We start from the raw sequence: 15,779 nt of genomic DNA on the forward strand, positions 1-15,779 counted from the left end.
AGCTCTGGTGTACATTTAAACAACATAAAAAAATTAATCACCTTGTTCTAATTTTAAAATCTCCCTAGTCGCAAGATCTTGAGTAAGGTTTTTGTTTTACACCCAAGCCAACAGTGATAGTCAACAAAAACACTTACTAAAACCAGCAACAGCAATTTTTTCACACTCCAGCTGCTATTCGAATAAAATTTCTAACTTCTGCTAGTGAGTTGACTAATGGAGACTCTCCTGGCTGAAAGTAAAGCTGCACTGCTATCATTTGTTTGTACACAGGGGATGAATTACCCTCCTTCCACAGCAGAAAGAAGAGGCATGACTTTTTTTTTCTTAAAATAAACCCTTAGTTTTTAATTCCTCGTAGATAGAAAGTGAGAAGTCGTCAGTTATGGCAGAATTCATCACGTTAAGGGACAGCGCATAACTCATCCTAGAACAGTGGCAGTGTTTGATGCTACACCGTGAGCCTTCCTGAGATTCCCTGGAGATAGTTTTGATGTGAAAAAGCCAAGAGGCTCCAAGATGCTCTTATCACAGATAGCAACCTCTATGTATCCCTTTTGATTATGGCCAAACACAAAACAAGTGGGAGAAACAGCACCATTTAAACAGAATTTTGTATCTGAGAAAATGAAGTAATTAAAGCAGCAATAGAGGAGCAGTTCCTGTCTTTTGACATAAAGATCGGAAAAAAAAAACTCAGCTACCTGAAGCAGCTGCACATTGCACGTTGCCAATGGGCAGTTTGTCCCCAGGGTGCTTTCTTATGCTATTGAGTTTACACTGGATTGTCCCATCTTGCTCATTTGCCTGAAAGAGTACAGAAAACATACACATAAGCAGCCACAGAATTCCTTCTATCTGCAGATTGTTTTATGTACAGCAGACATGCATCTGAGCATCTCCCAATGGCTCTGACCTTAGAAATATTTGATTTTGAAATAATGATTAAAAATGTGTGGACAAACATATTGCTTTCAGGTCATTTTGTACAGACAAGACTAGTATACTTCATGTGTCTTTTGGAGATCAAAAGAATGCTTGTTTTGTAGTAAGTATGTGCAGCCTTCAGAAGCACAACTAAATAAAACTCTGAGTTTTCAAGCTAGGTGTCAGGCTCCAGGCTATTCCCAAGATTAAGAGCTTCAAGACTTTGCTGCTGCTCCTGAGAGAGCTGCCAGGTTGGGAACCAGCTCACTTCATCTTCACCCAGGGCCATCAAATTCCCCCTTACAGACACATCTCCGGAAAATCACCTTCTGGCAGTTCCACTTCTGTGGTTCAGCCTTCCATGCTTGGCAGTGAGATCGGGGCAGTCTGCGTTACAGTGCCACTAACAGGAAAGGATTTCCTTCAAAAATATGTGATGCCTACAGGTAGTAAAATTAGTCAGAGCTCTTAGCTATTTGGCTAGTACGTATTACGCTCATTGTATTGCCTCTAATAAACTGTGGGACTTCAGGAATTGGCACCTATTTGTAAATGTGGAACATGTCAACTTGAGCCCTGACTTTGATTTGAAATTCAGTAATTACTGACAACTTTAAAAAGCAGGTCTCCAGAAGCACCCTGTAATTTTTTTGATGACCCCTCTGACAACTGCATAGGACCACATATAATATGTGGATGTAGACCTTTAAAAAAAATTCTGTTACTCTAACCTCCCCCTGTTGATTCAAGCTGTTCTCTTTTCGCTCTGTTCTGTGTAGGATTGGAATAGACATACCACCTTACAGCTGAATATCAATGTTTACTTATTAACAAAGCTCAAAAAAATTTAATGGGAGCTTTATTAAAATAGCCTTCTGAAATAATTAAGATGTAAAGATAGTAATAAAAAAGTACATTCCTAAACAGCCACCTCAATATTTTCAGCACCTTTAGAAACTTGTGAAAAACAGTAAAAGATTTATTTCCCTTTTACTGCTTGGAAAATAGCATTAAAAAGCTTAATTGGCTTTCTCAAGGTCACACGTTGAAGTCACTGACAGAGCGGCGATTGCAGGGTAGAAAAGCCAAGGTGCTGAATGCTAGCAACTAGAGGACTGGCACTGGTGCCCTAGGTCTAAGCAGTGCCTGCCTACTCCTGGAATAAATACAGCAGGTTGTTTCTTCCCTTTTCCCATAAAGAACAAAATCATTTGCAATTTCTGCTGGCTGCTGTGAATTTGGTTTGCTGGAGCTCCAGTGGCTGAAAATGAACCAACAGCAGGTGGCAGCAGTTTGTCATTCTTCCAACCTCTTCTGGGTTCACAAGCAAGACTCTGTGGCCACAGAAATGGCTTTCTGCCTCCTGGATTTGTTCTATATTTCTGCAGAAGAGAGTTTTGATTCTCATGGAAAGGTTTCATACTAGACTTCAAAGAAAGCATGGTACTGGGCAACTCCTGGTGATGCCAGGTATGCCCAGTGCCCAGCACTGGACAGGTACTGCTGGCCTCATTGGAAGACTGCTGGCATGAATGCAGAGAACAGTGATGTCCTAGGAGGCTTGGGTACAATGAAGAAAAAAGGGGCAGATAAATTTATTTGTCTCTTGAGTACTACAGGAGTACCCTGAATTACATGCAATGATATGAATGACTTATGGAGACTCCTAAAGCAACACTATAAAGCACTTAAATATTCTCTATGAAGTGAACCTATTAATTGCAGTGTTTAAGTACTGCATTTTGCTACATCAGACCAGATGCCAGTAATGTATTTTTTGTTTATTTCCAATTAACATGCATGGTTTCTTCCTTCTGAACTTGCATTTTACATTACAAGCAATATCTCAAGTATATGTAAGCCAATTGTTTTGCACTGGAATGGCTGTGGTTTTCATCTGTTAGCTACAGTTATTATTGTGTGCAGGAATGCTGTTAAAACCTTAGTAAACATCATTAAGCACAAAAAGAATGATGATAGTTCAATAAGCACTGCGCTGTAGACTAATGGAATGATGCATGGTACAATGCAAGAACAAGGGGAAACGACAAAAGGAGTTTCACATTTGCAAGCAAGGTGAGCTTTGTGAAATCTCTGAAGATAATTCAGCAGGCTAAGGAGCAATTATGCACTTGCTGCAAGTTCTGCTTCTCAGTAGAGCAAGCTGATTCTAAGAACCCCACTAAAAGCTCCTATTTTCATGATCTTACTATGGGGAAAAAGCAACAAAACTTCTATACGTACACATCATGATACTATGTAGAAAAGCAGCATAGGTAAAACTACACATTTTCTAGCTTCTATTAATTTATAGTTTAATCCATGGAATGCTTGCATCTCCACTCAGGAAAATGGGTTCTAGAACTGCAGATGTAAAAACAGTTTCTTCTCACATGTTGATAGTAAATAATGTTACCCTTTTGTGCTTAGTACGGACAATATTTTATGAGCTAGATGCAGCATTTAAATGCAGCACCTTCCTTCTCATAATCACCTTGAACAACTGAACTGGGACGTACTTCCTAAAAGTATTTTTAATGAAAGGCAACATGCCTTGCTATATAGGGAACCCCTCTTCTAGTAAACCAATGTTCCATTCCTGTTTATTCCAGTGAATTCCAGCACGACTTCACTCAGGTTGGATCACATCTCTTGACTTCTCTTTCCTCTATCCATGGATGAGGACAGGGATTTGCACCTCCTGTTCAAAGTATTCAAACTGACAGACAGCACGTTAGATATGCAGATATGCAAGTAAAAATGAACTTGTGGTGGTACAAAACAGAAATATCCCACTGAAAGGTTAGATTTTATTTTACCTTTTTTTCCTGGAACATCGAGGGGTTGAAGGATGCAAACATTTGCATACTGCTATTTTGGTATTTCCTAATGCTAACAGGCATTTTCTATGCTCTCCAATGACTGCCTCATCAAGCCATTGTGCCAAGCTGTATCTTAAGTGTAGTCTGTGACAGTGGAACCAGAGATTTTGGAGTGACATTTCAAATTCCAAATGTCTTCATTGAAAGAGACTCTGCAGCTTTCCAGCAGCTCCCATGCAATGTAGTCCTGTGACAAAGTGAGGCATCACTTTCCCTTTTTTTTTTTTTTGACTTCCCTTGTGTTTTATGCATCTTAGGTGCTAGAGGAGATAGCTACTGCAATGGTGGAAATTTGAAGCCATATATAAACATTGTTATAGAAGTAGAGTTTGCAGGCTGGCTCATAGAAAGGCAATACCTTGAAGTTTCTGGTCCCCAATTTTAATCTGTGATTTAGGAGAAAAGATGGAAAGGATTGGTCCAATTAGTCTGGTTGGACCTGAATTTGCATGTTGTACTCAGCAGTGTTCATCCCAAAAGTTTTTTTTTTAGGAGTTTGAACCTCATTTTTTACATTCTTGTGTCTCTAGAATATTTATTGAATGTTCCTCCCACTCAAAACCTACTAGTCAGCAAAATGTTAAAACTATATAAAATGTTCAACTATATAAAATAACTGCCTTATTTCAGCCATCCACATGATATTCCTGACAAGAGGTTCGAACAGTAGCTCTTGGAAGAGTATGAGCAGACAGTTGTAATGCACTGCACATGGACTAGATCACAGTGTTATTAATACATTCGTAAGTGTATATATTAATGCCCATTAGCCATCAAGTTGCAAGATCTGACTTGTTTATCCCCCTCACTTTACAGCCCTGTGCTGACACAACCAGACTGGCAGCTCAGACTAATTAAAACCAGAATTAAGAACTAGAAGACACCAACATTTTTCTAGCATAAAGCAGGAAGAATTACTGAAAGACCCTTATTAAAGAAAGCATTACATGAGACTACAAAGTAAACCCAGCTACAAAATAAGGCCAGTTACTATTAGAGTATCACACCTAGTAGCACAGAGTACAGATAATTTGCCTAGCTGACCGTTGTTGGCAACCATCCTAATTTCCTTTACTACATTTTACACATGGGAAGAGTTGCTTTATTTCAGGTTTCTGGGCATTTCTGAAGGGCCAGTATTACTACACACACTCTAGTGAGTACAGTGTAGCAGGAGATGAGCATGGGTAGATCCTCAGAAATGCTCTCTCTGCTGGCCAGGACGGTCTTGATGGTTTGACTTCAATCTCAGGGCAGGGAATTGTCTGAAGAGTACCTTACAACTTCCTGGTATTACCAGCTCTTGTGTCACATGAATTTGTGTTTTCCTAACAGACTGTGCTTTTTCTTCAGCTCAGTGTAGGACTGGGAGAGCAGCTGTACTTCCTATTAAAACTTTGTCCCTCGGGGCTCCGAAAAGTGACCTCCAAGCCTCTGCATATGACCCTTCAGTTCCCTGAATTACTGGCAGAGGAGATTACTTGGCATTTTTTCAGAAAACATTCGTCTTTTTTTTTTTGTAATCAGTGGAGAACTACATGTTCTACACATGTGCTTACTGCATTTTTTTTCTTGGTGGGGTATTGCTTACTTTTAGGAATGAGTTAATGTAGTCCCTACAGTATTTGGCACAATCCGGCATCTATGGAAAGTAGAACTTGAGCTACCAGAGCTGCTGCTGTTTTGACACATCATACATGTTCCTCCTCCACTTTTTATTTTAACTAATTATTTGGTATTAGTGAGGTTCAATCATTTTATCTGTGCTTCCATTGTTAGGCAGACTTGCATTTGATGGGTAAAGAAGAAAGTACCAGCTGAGCTGAACATGCTATTTGTGACCCATGAAGAAAGAGATCAGTAGCAACAGGCATGTCAGGAGTAGATTTTAATAGGCAGCTCACAAGCTGGTTATGGCTTTAACAGTTTTTAAAGTTTGACTGAACTAGTCCAAACATTCTTTGCACAGCCCTGAATCAATGGGAGCAAAAATAAGTTCATAGGCATTAAAGCTGTTCTTTTTACAGTCTGACTTTAGGCGAGAGATGCAGACATCTCAAGCAAACTCCAAGACAATATGTATCTTCCTAAGTCTGAAACAATTACATTTTGCAGAAAGGAGGAAAACTGGCAATTACTTAGAGTTGCTTTGGGACACTTGTCTTGAACATAATGTGTCCAGCTTAATTCGAGTTGTCTTAAGTACTATTCTCCTAGCTATTAGTAAAACTTAAATTTGCTTTGATTAGCCTTTATTAAAAAAACAACGCAAACATCAATGTTCTTGGGTTTTAGCATCCGTGCCTTTTTAATTACAGTATGCAATACTTGTCTGAATTTGAGAAGAGAAAGTCTGTTTTATTAAAGTTGGACTTGGAAGCATATTAAACTGAATGTATATATTTATATCAACTCTATACAAATTTAAGTCTGTTCTTCAACATCCATGCGGTTACAGTAAAACTAGATTCCAAGTGGGTTACTGAGCTGCAAGAGTTATTTGCTTGAAGCAGGTTCTGAAAACATTGCAAAGTGAATAACCGAAATAGTAATAAACCCAATGAACTTGCTCATCTTCTCTGGCAATTCAGGGAGATGCAATGTTCCCAGCAGCACAAGTAATAGCCCAACCTGAGCTCAGCCAGAAGCTGCACTGGTGGGATGGGGAAAGAAAAAAAGAAGCCATTGCCAAAAGCAGACCTGGCACTCAGAGCCAAGTGATGAAATGCCTTTAAAGTACTGACATTTAAAGCAACCACACTCTCAGCTGAGAATTAGTTTATTCTGTACTCCTCTGACTTCCTTAGCCTTATTCTATAACCCAGCTGTCATCCATCTGACAACAGGCCCATTAAATCTGCCAAACCGTGGCTTTCCGATTTTCAAACACAGTAGGCTCCTAAGAATTCAGCCTCTGCTATCAACAGCTGAGTGTCAACTTTCAGCAGCAGACTTAAGCCACTCAGCTCAGTACCCAGTAATTTACTGGGTTAAATACATCATTGCCTTTCACTGTACTCCCTACTCCTTCCCCCCAAACCCAGCCAAGAGTTTTGCATTGCTTGTGTCTGTTGGCAAAACACACCCTTGTCCAGGGAAGTATTTACAGACGTAGATGTTTAAGCCACACAAGAACTCCTCAAACCAACTCACCACAAATAACTGCCAGAGTAAGGACCAACCTGTGGGAAATGTTATACTTAAAAGTGTTCTGCCTCGTACTTGGTTTAAATTCTCTCATGTTTTCAACCACATTTCAAAGCATTTGTGCTGTGTTACTTTCCAGTGCATTGTGCTATGCTTAACAGATTCCTACCTCTCTGGTTTGAAGGTGCATACGCATTACTGCTCTGAAGATGGAGCTAAAGATTTTTGCAAAGTTAGAAGGAACTAAACATAAATAAAAAGGATAAAAAGTTTTTAGTTTTTTTTTTTTTTCCCCTTGTAAAGGACTGATAAATAAGCCATGTTTTCCTGAATGCAGCTTATAGAGTTGGACATCTGTAGCTCATTAGTCATCTACAACTGTCATTCAAATCACTCAATTGAAAGAATTAGGTGCTTTCTAAAAGAGGGACAGAACAAAAATAAATTCACTTTTTTAACAATTCTTTCAAAAGTCTTTCTGACATTATTATCTGCTAAGCACAGATTAGGATATTGTTCTAAATCTTTTATCTTTTCTTTTTCTATCTTCTTTCTCCTTTGCATCCTCTAGTGCTTGGTTGGTCAAAAATATCCAATAGTTCCATTCCTACCCAAAGCTTTTATTTTTGGAGGGGGATGTTTTAGACTCCAGATCTATGAAAAGACCCTTTGATACTCTTTTTATCACAGTACTGGCCTAGTATTTAAGTACTACATCTTCTACATGGCAGTTCTAGATCTGATAAAAATTATTTCAAATACTATTTCCAGGCTTAATGCTATGACTTTCAGAGATATTTTCCAGTATTTTATGTCTCCTAACAGTTTCCCTTTTGAAAGATTATTGCAGAGTATCTTGCTTTCATTTGATCCAAGAAATTCTCTCCAGGTTTAATCACTTTACAGACTGCTGCGACTCTGTGTTATTATCTCTTTGCTGGATACCAGGAGAGGAAAATTTGGACAGTCTTCGGTAATAACAGTAGAAGATGATGATGGATTTGAGTTTACATGAATGCAGCCAGAAACTCCGTAGCCTGCTGGCACTACTGTCATGGCAAGAAGGACAGGATAAAACAAGCAGGAAAGAATTCAGTTTGCACAACTGGCTATAAACTGAGCATTATCCTTTCATTGCCTAACTCTGAAGTTGTACCTGATGTGCTTTTGTATAGGAGTCTGTAAGTAATCACTAGTGTGTTGAACAGCTCAGCTATCCTGCTGCTACTATGTTGTGCCTTCATAGAGCAATATAAGAGTCCCATTCTATGATAAGCAACCAATTTCAGACATTATCTCTTTTGAATACTACAACTCAGTCTACTTCTGCCAAAGTCATGCAGTTCTTCTTAATAGTTCCCACTAGCAAAGGCTATAGCCTCCTGTTCTGGCCTAGGTCATGATAAAAACATCGTCAAATCCTCTCATGCTCAAAGTACACAGGCATCAAAACCAGAATAAAATGAAATGAAACTATTCCATCACCTAAGATGGGATCATTCATTTCACAAGTTCCATCTCCACTTTGTCCATTAGGTTCTGTGAAGACCACATTAAGCTCATAGAAAAGTTTATGCTATCAGGTTCTAAATAACCTTATAAACAGGCACACTAAAATTACGTAGTGTTAAGAATTAAGAAAAAGGGAGTTGTAGCTTTGACATAGTACACCGAAAGCTCTGTTACTCAGCACATGCTGCTGGACACCACACTCAAAACATCAAAACCCAATGTCACATACAAATTAACGTAGCCTCTCATAAAGTAATACTAGATGTAAAAAGTTAAAAACAATACAAGAAAAAGAAATGTTTTTGGGATGCACATGTGTGTGTGTTTAACATGCAAATATATGAAATTAAAAAATGAGAAGTATTGTTTACGCTTGTTCCCCCTCCACAAATCTTACTCACCTTCAATAGTTATCACTCTCCTGCTGCATCTTTCTGGCTTATTGACAAACTTCAGTGATTTGTTATTTCTGGTTGGGTGAAAATCCACTACAAAACCCTTTTTTTTTTTTTCATTTCATGCAGTGTCAGATTTCCACAGAGATTTAGTTTCTTGATTACATAATGCTTTATGGCTGTGTAGAGGTTTTATTTCTTAACTCCCACATGTGATATTATGAAAAAAAAGCAGAAAAAAAGAGATGATCTTTCAGCATGTGGAGTGAGTACATGTAAGTTTTACCTTTTGTCTCAAGTATCCTGACTTTTGTATTTACCTCCTATAGGCTATCCCAAAACAAGAAGTTAGGCTACAACTTACTTAGGCTGAAGTTAATGAGACCTTCTAATAACAAAGAGGAAAACGATGGAGAAAATGAAGAAGAAGGATCGGATCTGACAAATGCCAAAATCTGACAAACCTGACAATGACAAAAAAATAGCCTGTCCTTTTACTGTATATAACCTGAAAGCTCTTATGTGAAAATGCACCTCTCCATATAGCCTGCTGCCAGTAATTACCTCAATTACTCTTAGTTACTTGTCATTAGAATTCCTCAGAGACCAGGAATTTGTAGTCCCCATGCTGGAAACCTCACTGTTACGAGATAGGTCTTGAATCAGAGGTTCTTTGTTGCTTGCAAGTTATGTGGGACAAACATTAGCTTTTAGCTTTCTATAATCCCCAGCACAACACTGCAGTCTGGTGTCTCTAGATGCTACTGTAACATAAAATATTAAACACTAATGAAAGTTGGTTTTCCATCATCCCTAAAATAAATATTTTTATTTTGACAAGGAGTACAGCTGTAGCAATCCTGCATAAAGTCAACATAGATAAGATCTAACTGAAAATTAAAAAATATTTTATCTGACTAGGAATTCAGAATTTTCAATATGTTCATCTTTCAGTCTTAGGATAAAGTTTAGTATTTGTTAGAAAAAAAGTGGTCAGACAGCAACAGAGCTAAGTTAACATGGTTGTGGACTGGCATCTTCCTTCATTGGAAGACAGTTTGACAAGGAAGCTTACATCATATGAGAAAAGGGGAACATGAAACATTGCCTATTAAGCATTGCCAAAGTTCAACTGGACTGCTTGAATAAATGCATTTGATTAGGTCCTACAAGCAAACTGTTTCCATTCAGTAGAACCACCTAAAATCAAGACATTTTTTGAGTTTTTCTTTGAGAAAAAACTAACAATTTTTTTTTTTTTGCAAATTTTACCTGAAAAAAAAAATTATTTTTTTTTCAGAAAATGTATCTTTTATAAAATATATCTCACGGACATCTGGAAACTTATAGTCTAAAAGTCCCAGAAAAGATAGAAAACCAGGGAAATGTGGCTTCCAATCCAGTGATGGATCCTTAATTTTCGCCTCACTATCTGCAGTTAAAGGAAAACTAATTGCAGCTCTGGCTGAAACCGTTTACAGGCAATGTTTGTGTAGCAGACTGCAAAATTGTTACACACTCCTCTACTTATAAACTCTAATGATCTTTATTACCTAATGCAGACGTTAAAGTTTTAAAGGTCTGCTTACTTTTTTTGAGAGATACCCTGAGATCTTAAAAGGAAATGTGTCTTCTAGAATCAAAGCACTTTCATTATGAACACTCTTACTTATACTTGACAGGATACTAGGAGAGAAAACTATTAGGGGCTTTCAGATGATTAACGTTAGTTCTTCCAAATACGAAGACCTCAGTTAACCTGGTAAACCTTGCCCCATCTTTTTTTTTTTTTTTCCTTTAAAGCAAAGCAGCATTTCTTGAACAGTTTTGCTTAATGCATCCTTGCAAAGAGGACAAAACCATAATTAATACAACCAGAAATAACACAGCAGAATTCTCTGTCTGTTCTCCCTAAAAGCATATCCTCCAGGTTAGGTGAGCAGTTACAAGGAACCATTGTGTGCGTCATGCTAGCTATGGGCCAAACTGCTTTTCTAGATTAAGGTCAAAGCTTTCAGCATCCTGCAGGTTTGACTCTGCTTCTGCCAGATTTTTCGTTTGGAATAGATTAAAAGTGTTTTAAGTGTTTTTATTTACTGTTTAGTACCCAAAACAGTGACCACTTTTGGTTGTTTGGCCCTGCATGACTTGATTAAACTGCAACAGAAATAGGTGGCTGCACCGGGTCTGCCTCCTTTCTAAGTCAGATGGAGAATCTGACAGGATCTGTAGCTGAATGAAGAAACCATCCCTACTAAACACATACTGAGGGTGCTATCTAGGACTTCATGTCCCTAGGATTCTAATTTTTGGCGGCTAGTAGAATTTGGAATAACTGATAATGAGGTCAAATACATGCTAAACCTTGAGCGTTCAGGACTGCTTTACATTTTCAAGCCTATCATTACCATGAAAAGGATTCAAAAATGTAAAAATGCAAACCTGGATAAATCCTTTATGCTGAGCCCTGAAACCTACACATGGCTGCTGGCTTTGGCTGACCCAGAAAGAGCTACGGGACCTCTTCAGACTGATGGTATTTATAGCGTCCCTTTCCTGCTCACTGTTGTTTCTGTGACGGCTTTCAGAAGTTCCAGTGCCATCAGGAGTTTAATAGTATTTTCTGCTTCCTAAATAATTCTCTGCTTGTTCTGAGGAATTATATTTGATCTGCTTAGTGGTTATAGAACTCAGAGAATGAAATCGTTCCTGAAGTTGTCAGCTTGTTTATTGAAAAATCATTTCTCAGCACATCCTTGACCACTGGCAGATGGGAAGGCTGCAAAATCATGCTTGCACAAATCGGCCTGCTCCCCAACAGACACTGTTGCATGAAGGTCCATTGGGTTTTTTTTTTTTTTTTCAGAATATAGGGCTAAAGCCCTGCTTTACGCTGTATTTGCTAAAAAACCTGTACTTAAAAAGAGTTCTCAGGATTTAAGTTTTTAAAACAATTTGGATTTTTATTAATAGGGCTGAGCTCATCAATCAAAAAGACCCTTTTTAACAGCCTCACATAATAAAGATATGAAAATAACTATGTGGAAGGGGATTCCCCACTTCCTGGGGCCAGGGGAAGGGGGCAGGGACCAGGAATATCAGGCTAAAGAGGCCTCGTGACAACAGGAACAGTGTGGCCAGCAGGGGTAGGGAAGTGATTGTGCCCCTGTACTCGGCATTGGTGAGGCCGCACCTCGAATACTGTGTGCAGTTTTGGGCCCCTCAGTACAAGAAAGACATTGAGTTGCTGGAGCACGTCCAGAGAAGATCAACGAAGCTGGTGAGGGGTCTGGAGAACAAGTCTCATGAGGAGCAGCTGAGGGAACTGGGATTGTTTAGCCTGGAGAAGAGGAGGCTGAGGGGAGACCCCGTTGCTCTCTACAACTACCTGAAAGGAGGCTGTAGGGAGGCAGCTGTTGGTCTCTTCTCCCAAGTAACTAGTGCTAGGACAAGAGGAAATGGCCTCAAGTTGCAGCAGGGGAGGTTTAGATTGGATTTTAGGAAACACTTCTTTACTGAAGGAGTGATCAGGCACTGGAACAGGCTGCTGAAGGAAGTGGTGGAGTCACCATCTCTGGAGGTGTTCAAAGAATGTGTAGACGTGGCAGTTCAAGACATGGTTTAGTGGACAGGGTGGTGTTAGGTTGATGGTTGGACTTGATGATCTTGGAGGTCTATTCCAACCTTAAAGATTCTATGATTAACTTGCAAACCAATTTAAGATGGCTGCCTTTCTGGACTTCAGGTGGCCTAGATGGCTGCACTGTGAAACCTTCAGCTCCATGAGCTCCTTGGGGAAAGCAGAGATTTTCTACCAATTTTGAAGGTTTGTGACTGCTTAGGGTAACCAAATGTTGTGTTGAGATGTGGTTTAAATACTTGTGGCAAGCTGTATCACAAAATATGAAACAGAAGGATACTTGTGTGTTTACGATGTCAAACATAAATACTACAAGGCTACCTCAGGATAAAGATTTTCATAAAGAATACTAATCAGGAATATCTAGGTCTCAAAGAAGTCCAGCCTTACTTGTAGTCTCCCACAGGTGAAACATTCGTATCCTGTAAACAGGTACTGGAAGCTAGTTGCCCTCATTATTTATTAAAAATTAAATATAAAACTTTACTACTTGTTGACTTCACCTCCAAGCTGTTGCTATGATTTTGCCTGTTAGATGAAAGAACGTGTCAGTGTCAGACTTGGAGCCACCAGGTGAAACATCAGGTCACTCTGTTTTCTCTCCTGCCTGAGGACCTTCCAACTCACTCAGATGAATGCAGCAGCAGCATCCAGCATAGAATCATTTAGGCTGGAAAAGACTCATAAGATCATCGAGTTCAACAGTAAACCTAGCACTGCCAAGTTCACCACTAAACCATGTCCCTGAGCACCATGTCTACACCATCCTCCAGGGATGGTGACTCAACCACTTTCCTGGGCAGCCTGTTCCAATGCTTGACAACCCTTTCATGCAGAAATGTTTCTTAATATCCAATCTAAACTTCCCCTGCTGCAGATTAAGGCCATTTCCTCTCACCCAGTCACTTGCTACTTGGGAAAAGAAACCGATGTCTTTCCTCCCACCTTGCAACCCATGAAAGCACATATCTTGCTACTGCCTGATCACACTTTGCTCACAACATCTCCAGTGTAAAAATGTCAAGAGTGGCCCATTCAAATTTTGCAGAAACCCTGGTTGTTGACAGAAGTTCTTCCTTGAGACTGATTGTAATTGTTATTAGCTTGAATATATGTTTGTGAGATATGCTCCTCTCAACATTTGCAAGCAGCAAAAACTAATGTACAGAGCTACCTCAGCCTTGCAACAATCACTGCACTGAAGTACAAAGAAATCTTACAGTAAAATGCAGCCATTGTGCCTTTGTACCTTTTTTAGCTTGGAGACCTAATGCTATTTTTATTGAATGTGGATCTTACAATGGTCAAAGGCTAATATTTTAGAAATCACTTTCTTTCACTGAACATTTCAGATTATTTTTGTAGGCTCAACTGACTTATATTTCTGCCTCTCACCATAACTGCTCTATTTCCCATCTGAAAGGGGGTCCTGACACATAATTTGCAAAGTGCTCCTCAGCTTTCGAGAGGGGCGTGCTGCTGCTGTTGCCTCTATACCTGCCTGTTCATAGTGTGACAGTACAGCATTTTTGGTCTTCGGGGAGAACTACCTAAGTTGTCTCATCCTAAGGTAAGTTGACAATTTTAAAAAACTCCAGTGCTGAAAGTTGTAGACCACTTCAATTACTATGGTTTGACATTTATCCATGAGTAGAGAGATGATAGCAAATAAAGATAAAAAGAATAAGATAACTATTATTGTGTTATTAGCAATCCTGAGAAGCTTTCCACAAATTTTACTAGCTCATCTTTTGTGAATTATTTTCTCTGGTAACCATTAGGTTCCTTCATATGCCTTCTCTTGACTATTTTGTCCCAACTAATTTCCATGTTTTTCTATTCTGCTCCATGAGGAGACACTGTTGAGCAAGAAGCTGTGGTTAGTAAGTTCTGCATTTCTTATGATGCACATGTTCTCAGCAGCCTCCTCCCTAGACTTAGCAGCTGTCAATGACAGAGAGGTTTGAAAGTTGCCTGCACATATGGGTATGATATAAAAGATTTCCTGTAAAGGGAACAAAATAAGAAAGAAAGCTAAATTTCCAGATGCTACTTTTAGATGAGATTCTGGTTGCAAGTATATATGCAGTCCATATAGTAATTAACTGTTCCAGCACAGGAACCAGAACAATAGTGCAAAGGATGCTTCTGTTAAAATAAGCTAAAGGTTAGGAAGGCAATGATTAAGCATTGAGAATAAGAAATACTCTGCAGATAGGCTATATTCAAGACAGAATAATTTTTAGTTTCTTTTTTTTTTAAAGAATAAAAGAAGAGAAGCAAGTCAGAACTGCTGAGAATTACTTTGTCTTTGCTTTTAGAAAAATAAAAAGTAAATACATGAAATTATAACAGTACACTATATTATTTAAAACAAATAAACTGATTTCTGCTCATCATTTGCTGATGCACTTGCAAAAATATCTGCAGAGAAGTCTCAAAGTCTGGGAGAAGCAATTGAAAATGAGTGCATCAGTGATCTTCATGCGTGGGAGACACCAGTAACATTTGACACAGAACAAAATTATAGTGCTCCTTTCTCAAATGTTTCTCCTGCAGTGACAGAGCTGACATTCTACAAAGAATAACTAAAATTTCCATTTATACAGTAGAAAGAATGGGCCCTTTATTGCAAATCTCTCTATTTTTTTTTTTCAGCTTAGCTACCACTTGTGGAAGTACCGATTTTTATGAGTTGTAACTTTACTTCCTAGCTGTTTTTGTTATCTCAGATTAAATGTCTCAATTCCCTACAGGATAGAAAAGGAAAATACTGAGGGTCAATTTCTGTAATTTCATTGGGTTTAACAGCACTATTTGAGTAAGTAAGAACAAGATGAGCAAGATTAAGAACAAAATTCCATCCTGGAGATATTTTTGCTTAGGGAAATTAGAAGACATTTAAATTTAGATTTTATTTAAAATGGAAAGTATTCTGTCTTTCCCATCCTGCAGTATGTCACAGGTTCAAGGGAGAGCTCTCTGTCACTACCTGACAGTTCCTTCACTGGTGGAAGCTGGCGGAGGCATTCTGAATAGATGTTACTTGGGTTTTGTACACAAACCTCACTTTGTGTGAGTAAGCATTCAGAGTCAGAGTCAGAGAGTGTTTTATGAAGTTAACATTTGAATTTCTCCTGGTTATTATGTATCGTCATTCTCTTTTGCTTATTGTTTTCACACTCTGTAATAATGGAAGGAGCTGTCATAGAAGAACTGTAGGAAACTAATTGAGAATCACTCAGAGTTTGATTAATTAAGTGTAATTTACTTTTT

The sequence above is a fragment of the Chlamydotis macqueenii genome, chromosome 2 (genome assembly GCF_036417535.1).
Source record: "Chlamydotis macqueenii isolate bChlMac1 chromosome 2, bChlMac1.mat, whole genome shotgun sequence".
In the NCBI taxonomy this organism is placed as follows: domain Eukaryota; kingdom Metazoa; phylum Chordata; class Aves; order Otidiformes; family Otididae; genus Chlamydotis; species Chlamydotis macqueenii.